Genomic DNA, 8,272 nt, shown 5'->3' with positions numbered 1-8,272 from the left:
CATCTCCGACCCTTCCCGCTCCCGGCCCCTCCAGTCTTCATCTCTCATCTACAACACCGTGTTCACCAATGACCAAGAACAGTGTGTTCATGTATCATGCAGAACTGTGTGTGTTCACGTATCATCTACAACAATCATACCCACCCCTCTCCTTCCCTGTCACTCACACAGAACACTTTTACTCGCCAGGACTAATGCCCTCAGACGCCGGGGCTCCACCATCCGTGTCTGCGCGGCTGCTTGACCATTTCCCGCCCCTCTCGTGTCACACGGTGTAAATATTACACAGGAGCTTGCTGACCCCTGTGTTGCTGGGACGGTTTGTAGAGACCCCTGTGTTGCTGGGATGGCTTATAGAGACCCCTGTGTTGCTGGGACGGTTTGTAGAGACCCCTGTGTTGCTGGGACGGCTTATAGAGACCCCTGTGTTGCTGGGACGGTTTGTAGAGACCCCTGTGTTGCTGGGACGGTTTGTAGAGACCCTTGTGTTGCTGGGACGGTTTGTAGAGACCCTTGTGTTGCTGGGACGGTTTGTAGAGACCCTTGTGTTGCTGGGACGGTTTGTAGAGACCCCCTGTGTTGCTGGGACGGTTTGTAGAGACCCCTGTGTTGCTGGGACGGTTTGTAGAGACCCTTGTGTTGCTGGGACGGTTTGTAGAGACCCCTGTGTTGCTGGGACGGTTTGTAGAGACCCTTGTGTTGCTGGGACGGTTTGTAGAGACCCTTGTGTTGCTGGGACGGTTTGTAGAGACCCCCTGTGTTGCTGGGACGGTTTGTAGAGACCCTTGTGTTGCTGGGACGGTTTGTAGATACCCTTGTGTTGCTGGGACGGTTTGTAGAGACCCCTGTGTTGCTGGGACGGTTTGTAGAGACCCTTGTGTTGCTGTGACGGTTTGTAGAGACCCTTGTGTTGCTGGGACGGTTTATAGAGACCCCCTGTGTTGCTGAGACGGTTTGTAGAGACCCCTGTGTTGCTGGGACGGTTTGTAGAGACCCTTGTGTTGCTGGGACGGTTTGTAGAGACCCCTGTGTTGCTGGGACGGTTTGTAGAGACCCTTGTGTTGCTGGGACGGTTTGTAGAGACCCTTGTGTTGCTGGGACGGTTTATAGAGACCCCCTGTGTTGCTGGGACGGTTTGTAGAGACCCCTGTGTTGCTGGGACGGTTTGTAGAGACCCTTGTGTTGCTGGGACAGCTTATAGAGACCTCCTGTGTTGCTGGGACGGTTTGTAGAGACCCTTGTGTTGCTGGGACGGTTTATAGAGACCCTTGTGTTGCTGGGACGGTTTGTAGAGACCCTTGTGTTGCTGGGACGGTTTGTAGAGACCCTTGTGTTGCTGGGACGGTTTATAGAGACCCTTGTGTTGCTGGGACGGTTTGTAGAGACCCCTGTGTTGCTGGGACGGTTTGTAGAGACCCCCTGTGTTGCTGGGACGGTTTGTAGAGACCCCCTGTGTTGCTGGGACGGTTTGTAGAGACCCTTGTGTTGCTGGGACAGCTTATAGATACCCCCTGTGTTGCTGTGACGGTTTGTAGAGACCCTTGTGTTGCTGGGACGGTTTATAGAGACCCCCTGTGTTGCTGAGACGGTTTGTAGAGACCCCTGTGTTGCTGGGACGGTTTGTAGAGACCCTTGTGTTGCTGGGACGGTTTGTAGAGACCCCTGTGTTGCTGGGACGGTTTGTAGAGACCCTTGTGTTGCTGGGACGGTTTGTAGAGACCCTTGTGTTGCTGGGACGGTTTATAGAGACCCCCTGTGTTGCTGGGACGGTTTGTAGAGACCCCTGTGTTGCTGGGACGGTTTGTAGAGACCCTTGTGTTGCTGGGACAGCTTATAGAGACCTCCTGTGTTGCTGGGACGGTTTGTAGAGACCCTTGTGTTGCTGGGACGGTTTATAGAGACCCTTGTGTTGCTGGGACGGTTTGTAGAGACCCTTGTGTTGCTGGGACGGTTTGTAGAGACCCTTGTGTTGCTGGGACGGTTTATAGAGACCCTTGTGTTGCTGGGACGGTTTGTAGAGACCCCTGTGTTGCTGGGACGGTTTGTAGAGACCCCCTGTGTTGCTGGGACGGTTTGTAGAGACCCCCTGTGTTGCTGGGACGGTTTGTAGAGACCCTTGTGTTGCTGGGACAGCTTATAGATACCCCCTGTGTTGCTGGGACGGTTTGTAGAGACCCTTGTGTTGCTGGGACGGCTTATAGAGACCCCCCTGTGTTGCTGGAACCGCTGAGAGACCACCTGTGTTGCTGGGACGGCTTATAGAGACCCCCTGTGTTGCTGGAACCGCTGAGAGACCACCTGTGTTGCTGGGACGGCTTATAGAGACCCCCTGTGTTGCTGGAACCGCTGAGAGACCACCTGTGTTGCTCTCCAGGTCACGTCGTGATATCCTTCACTGACTGAGAAATCTTTCACCTTCATCCACTTTGTGTAATTCGTGGCTTCCTCTCCGCGCTTGACCGGTGAAGGGTAGCGGGCGTGAGTTGCAGGGAGTGGACCACCGCCACCAGTGTGTGTGTGTGTGTGTGTGTGGGTGTGTGTGGGTGTGGGTGTGTGTGTGTGTGGGGGGGGGTGTAGGGGGGTGCCTGAGTGTAGCGTGGGGAAGGGGGGTTCTAATGTCTTTGTCGAAGCTATCCTTAAAGATGTGGATGGAGGTGGCTTCCAAAACGTATCTTTTCTCAGTGCATTCCACTTGTTGACTACCCTTACGAGGTAGGAGTATTTTCCTTATGCAATTCCTTCGGTTTATTTGTGTTTGTAGCTTCCACTTGTGTCCTCTTGTCCTACTTTCTCTCAAGTTAAAGAGGCTCTCCTTGCCCACCTTGTCTATTCCCATCAGTATCTTGCATGATGTGATCATATTTCCTCTATTTCTTGCGTCTTCAGAGACTGCGAGGTCCAGTGCCCGATAGATTAATCCTCTTAGCTCTGGTTCTAATCTAGTTATATACCTCAGTATTTTTTCAATTATAATTTATGGATTCCAAACCGGTGGTGCATATTCAGTATTACTCTAACAAAAGCTGTGGAAATTGCCTTGAAAGCGTCATGATTTAGGTGTCTAGGCGTCTCATATGCTGCCGATGTTATCCTGGCTATGTGTGCCTCTAGTATTAGTGATGAAATCATATCCACCCACATTTCTTACTCTCTCCGATTCCTGTCGTTGCCTTCCATTTATGGTGGTTTTCTTTCTCTCTTCCCCATCTTCATTACCTTACACTTATTGGGATTGAACTCCAGCAACACTGCTCACTCCTGGAGTTTGTCAAGGTCTTTTTGTAACATCCTGTAGTCCTCCTCTGTTTTAACACCCCTTAGTTTTTCTTCATCTGCAAACATTGATACGTATGAGCTCACTCCTTTGGGTAGATTATTAACATAAATAAGGAATATCAGTGGTCCCGTGACCGAGCCTTTGGGGACCCCACTGGTCACACTCCTCCAGTTGGAGACCTCGGCTCTGTGACTCTGTGTTCTGCTCTTCAGGTACTCCCTCCCCCGGTTTAGTGTCATCCCAATTCTCCCAGCTTGCTTCTCCATCTTGTACACCAGCCTCCAGTGAGCAACAGTGCCAAGTGCTTTTTGACAATCTAGGAAAATGCACTCTACCCAGCCTTCTTTGTCCTGTCGTAGTGTAGTAACCTCGCCATAGCACGGGGGCGAGTTTGTCAGGCATGACTTTCCCTTTCTAAATTAATGTTGTCGTTCAGTTACAAGGTTTTTTCCTCTCCAGTTCCTCCACTATTCTCTACCTCAATACTCGTCTCCTGCGCTTTATACTCAACACTTATCACTGTGTATATTTACTATTTGTTGGTACTATTTGTATCTGCAGACTCGCGCTATTAGCTCTTGGACCCCGCCTTTCTAACCAATTAATCTTCACTCTATTATGTCTACTACATGTCTCTTACGAACGCACACAGACACACACACACACACACACACACACACACACACACACACACACACACACACACACACACACACACACACACACACACACACACACACACACACGTCCACAGGAAGCAGCCCGGAGCAGCTTTCTGACTTCCAGGTACCTATTTACTGCTAGGTAAACAGGTGCATCAGGGTGAAAGAAACTGTCAATTTGTTTCCGCCTTCGCTGTGGATCGAACATTTCGATTAAGATCCCCAATCGCTGTCCACTCAGCCACGAGACCCCTATATTTATGTGTGTGTGTGTGTGTGTGTGTGTGTGTGTGTGTGTGTGTGTGTGTGTGTGTGTGTGTGTGTGTAAGTTTTCACTGTAAACAATGTTCTCTTTTGCAAAATCAATCCATAGAAAATTATTGCTCTACCCAAGTTAGTCAAGACAGGCGGGAACCAAGAGCTAAAACTCGCTATCTTTAAGCATGGCTCACCGCCAACACCAGCCTTACACAGTCACACACACATATCTTACACGTCTCTCGTTCGAGAACCAGCCAAAAGAATCAGTATCTTGAAGCGATGGGTTTAAGGTACATAATAAATGAACCGAATCAAATGTACATATTATTCCCATTCAATATGATTTCAATACAAAAACGAACCACTTTATTATCCACTTGGGAAACCATTGAGGGCCAGATTCACGAAGCTGTTACGCAGGCACTTACGAACCTGTACATCTTTCCTCCAATTTTGGCGGCTTTGATTACAATTATTAAACAGCTCATGAGCTCCGAAGCACCAGGAGGCTGTTTATAACAATAACAACAGTTGACTGGCAAGTTTTCATGCTTGTAAACTGTTTAATAAATGTAACCAAAGCCGTCAAAGATTGAGGAAAGATGTACACGTTCGTAAGTACTTGCGTAACTGCTTTGTGAATCCGGGTCTAGAAGTGATGGTTTCGATGTTAGCCTGATCCATCCGGCTGTGGCTACCACCTGCTCTGGGCGCTCGTTCTCTGGCCCTGTTTTTGTCCCAAGTGAAGGTAGCCTGAAGGCTGGGTCTCGAACCTGGGTGTACTCCTCCACACTGGCTATTACCTTGACGGATTCAAGTTTGAGGTACACTTTATTTATAGAAAGTAAACTGGTTGTGAAACCAGGAAGTCATCTGAAAGTAAACTGTCGGAAGTAATATGGTCGCTCTAACTTGTCTTATGAGAGCATAAGGATAAATAAAGGGAATTGCCTTAGTCTTGTCACCTCATACGAGGCAGCGTGTGTTTATATCCACCCAAACTCATTCCTATACATGTGTAGCCTACGCTTGCAACAATAGCAATAAGGCAACCTGCATTCAGGCAAATTTAATGTAGTTACTTGTTGACACAGCAAAGGATGACGGTATATGTTCTTGTGCCGAGTTGTTGTTGATATAGATTCAGCTACTCGGAACAAGTTCCAAGTAGCACGGGCTATGGTGAGCCCGTAGTGGACTTACCTGGCACAGGAGCGAGGCTGTATCTCCTTGTGCTGAGACTGTAATGTCTTATGTAGTGTGCGAGGAGTTTACAAGAGGTGACCATCCCCCACACCGGCCGGCCACACACCTTAACCCTAGCCAAGATATCTGTGTCTTGAATTACCCTACTAAAGGGCCCCTGTTTCCGATTTATTGATTTGATGGATGAAGATTAAGTCACCCAAGAGGTGGCACGGGCATGAATAGCCCAACCTATGCTTCCGGAGAGAAAGTCGACTTTATGTGGGGGTCCAGAACCGACGTCAACCTTGCCGCTCTCCCTCTTCTTTTCGTGTATGGAGCCTCGGGTCACTACTGGTCCTGCTTCTCCGCCTCCTCTACGGTGTTATCGTGACCTGTGCCTGCGACCTTTGACACTGCTAGAGTAATACTGACGTGTAATACTGTGGCACAGTGTTGTTGTTGTTGACCACGGCCCACCGCTCAGGCTCCTACAATGGTCATTGTTTCTTGAACAGCTTTCCACTTTTACCAAGTTCACCAGAGCTGCTCGTCTCGAGTTTTTTTTGGTTCTAACATAAATATATTGAGACACGAGCGTAACATGCGAACAATGCTTCGCTCTTGCCTGCAGGGTGAGCGAGGCATGGGCGAGGCAGCGCTGGGGTGTGGGGGCTACAGGATACCTGCCTACACCAATCTGCCTATCAACCTGCCTATATACCTGCCTATCAACCATCAACCACACCTTTACCTACACCCATCCCTTCACTCCTAAGACCACAGCCCCACACTCCAGTGAAAACACACACAGCTCGGCCCGTCCTGGTTCCCAATTCAAAAGGTTGGTTGAAGAGGGTCCTGTGAAGTATTCTGAAGCATTTAGGGTCCGTCCTATTCACGAATGGAAGCCGTCCACACGATAATTCCACGTACACATGTACACATGCGGTACAGTGTGAACACCCCGGCCCGCTGTACGATTTTGCTTCACTAAACTCGTCGGAAGAAGCACACTCTTGTGGAGACCATGGAGGCCTCTGCTGCGGTCATAAGCACTGTGTTAATTCTTCATATGTCTACGCGTGTTCACTGTGAGGAAATGCTGCATATTGTGCACTAGTCAGCCTTTCTATCACCATAACAAACTTGTCACAATTTCCAAAAGGATAAGATACCCTGTAGTCAGGGTTGAATCCCTGACGACATTCTCCGGAGCGGCACCCAAGAGGTGACCTTCCGACACTCCTGGACAAACCGGGATCTATGCGAGATAAAAGTCATTATATTCGGTGTATGGGGGTAAAGGACTACTAGAAACCTGAGTGTAGGCCGAAGTGACGAGAGATGTTGACCAAACCACACACTAGAAAGTGAAGAGACGACGACGTTTCATCTCTTCACAATCGACTTGAGAATGGTCCAGGACGGACCGAAACGTCGTCGTCTCTTCACTTTCTAGTGTGTGGTCTGGTCAGCATATTTCAGCCACGTTATTGTGACTCCTCGTCTGCATACGGGAGATGGTGCGACTCGTAGCCCGGGCAGATATGGGGGAGCCTCATACACCCTGGACCAGCACGATAGAAACACCTGGCCACCAAAGGCTTCCTCCCCAACGCTGGTGCATGTGTGTGGGTGTACTCTGACGCGAGACGTCTGTGGCGGATCAGGACCTTCGCTGAGAAGATGATGTCGCCTCAAGGTGAGGAACGTGCGCCAGGCTTCGTTTGGTGTCTCAAGATGCACCATAAACATGTCTGGCGCCCACCTCGGCAGCCACAACACGTCTCCCACCACCCACAACGACACGCACGCCTTACGCACTCGATAAATACATCACATAATAATCCCCTGGGGGAAAAAATACGCGAATTCCCACGGCTCAGCTGAGCATCACAAATAAAAACGAGACTGGTGTGAGTATGTGTGAGAGACAGGCAGACAGGCAGGCAGGCAGGCAGGCAGGCAGGCAGGCAGGCAGGCAGGCAGGCAGGCAAGTTCCTTAGTCAGAAAAGATAAAGCATGGGTAGCGACGCCAGCAAAGGGCTGCATTGTTTTTATATCAACTCCCGCCAGGGGAGGTGACGCTGATGTCATTGTGTGATGGTTGCAGGTGCAGAGGAACCAGGTGCTGGGTCGTGTCCCACAGTAAGGCTCGTGCAATACTGAGAGGGTGTTGCAAGGTTACACCTCTTCCAACGTGAAGCAACAACCACTGATAAGTTAGAGCTTCCTTTACCATTGCTGTGGTGGGTAATTTTGACGGTATCTTCACCCTGCACTTGTTGGTATAAGAAGAGGCCGCGCCCCCACAGGCTGCGCCCCACAGACTGCGCCCCACAGGCTGCACCCCACAGGCTGCACCCCACAGGCTGCGCCCCACAGGCCGCGCCCCACAGGCCGCGCCCCACAGGTTGCGCCCCACAGGCTGCGCCCCACAGGCCGCGCCCCACAGGCCGCGCCCCACAGGCCGCGCCCCACAGGCCGCGCCCCACAGCCTGCCTGGCTCTTTCAAAATGATTAATTATAACCGTAAAGGTCTATTATTATTCATTGTTAGTTAAATAAATAACTTTGGTAATGATTGTGGTGTAGCCACGGCCGGCCTGGTAGTCCCGCCACTGGTCTCTCACCCTCAGTATGTACTAATATATGTATATACATGTACATATTACTCTGTTTCTGGCCCAGCCGCGCACACCTAGCCAGGCCGTCCTCTGGCCATACCTCTCCACAACCATATGCATCAGTTTTGTGTGGAAACAAAACGGGATTTCTTTAATATAATTGAATGTTATTATATATTTTAGTCGTATATATAAATATATATAACTCCCGTGATCAGTTAAGTGTTTTGTTGGTAATTATTTGTACTCACAATCAA

This window comes from Procambarus clarkii, chromosome 82, assembly GCF_040958095.1.
Source record: "Procambarus clarkii isolate CNS0578487 chromosome 82, FALCON_Pclarkii_2.0, whole genome shotgun sequence".
Taxonomy (NCBI): domain Eukaryota; kingdom Metazoa; phylum Arthropoda; class Malacostraca; order Decapoda; family Cambaridae; genus Procambarus; species Procambarus clarkii.
Note: the sequence above shows the minus strand (reverse complement) of the source record.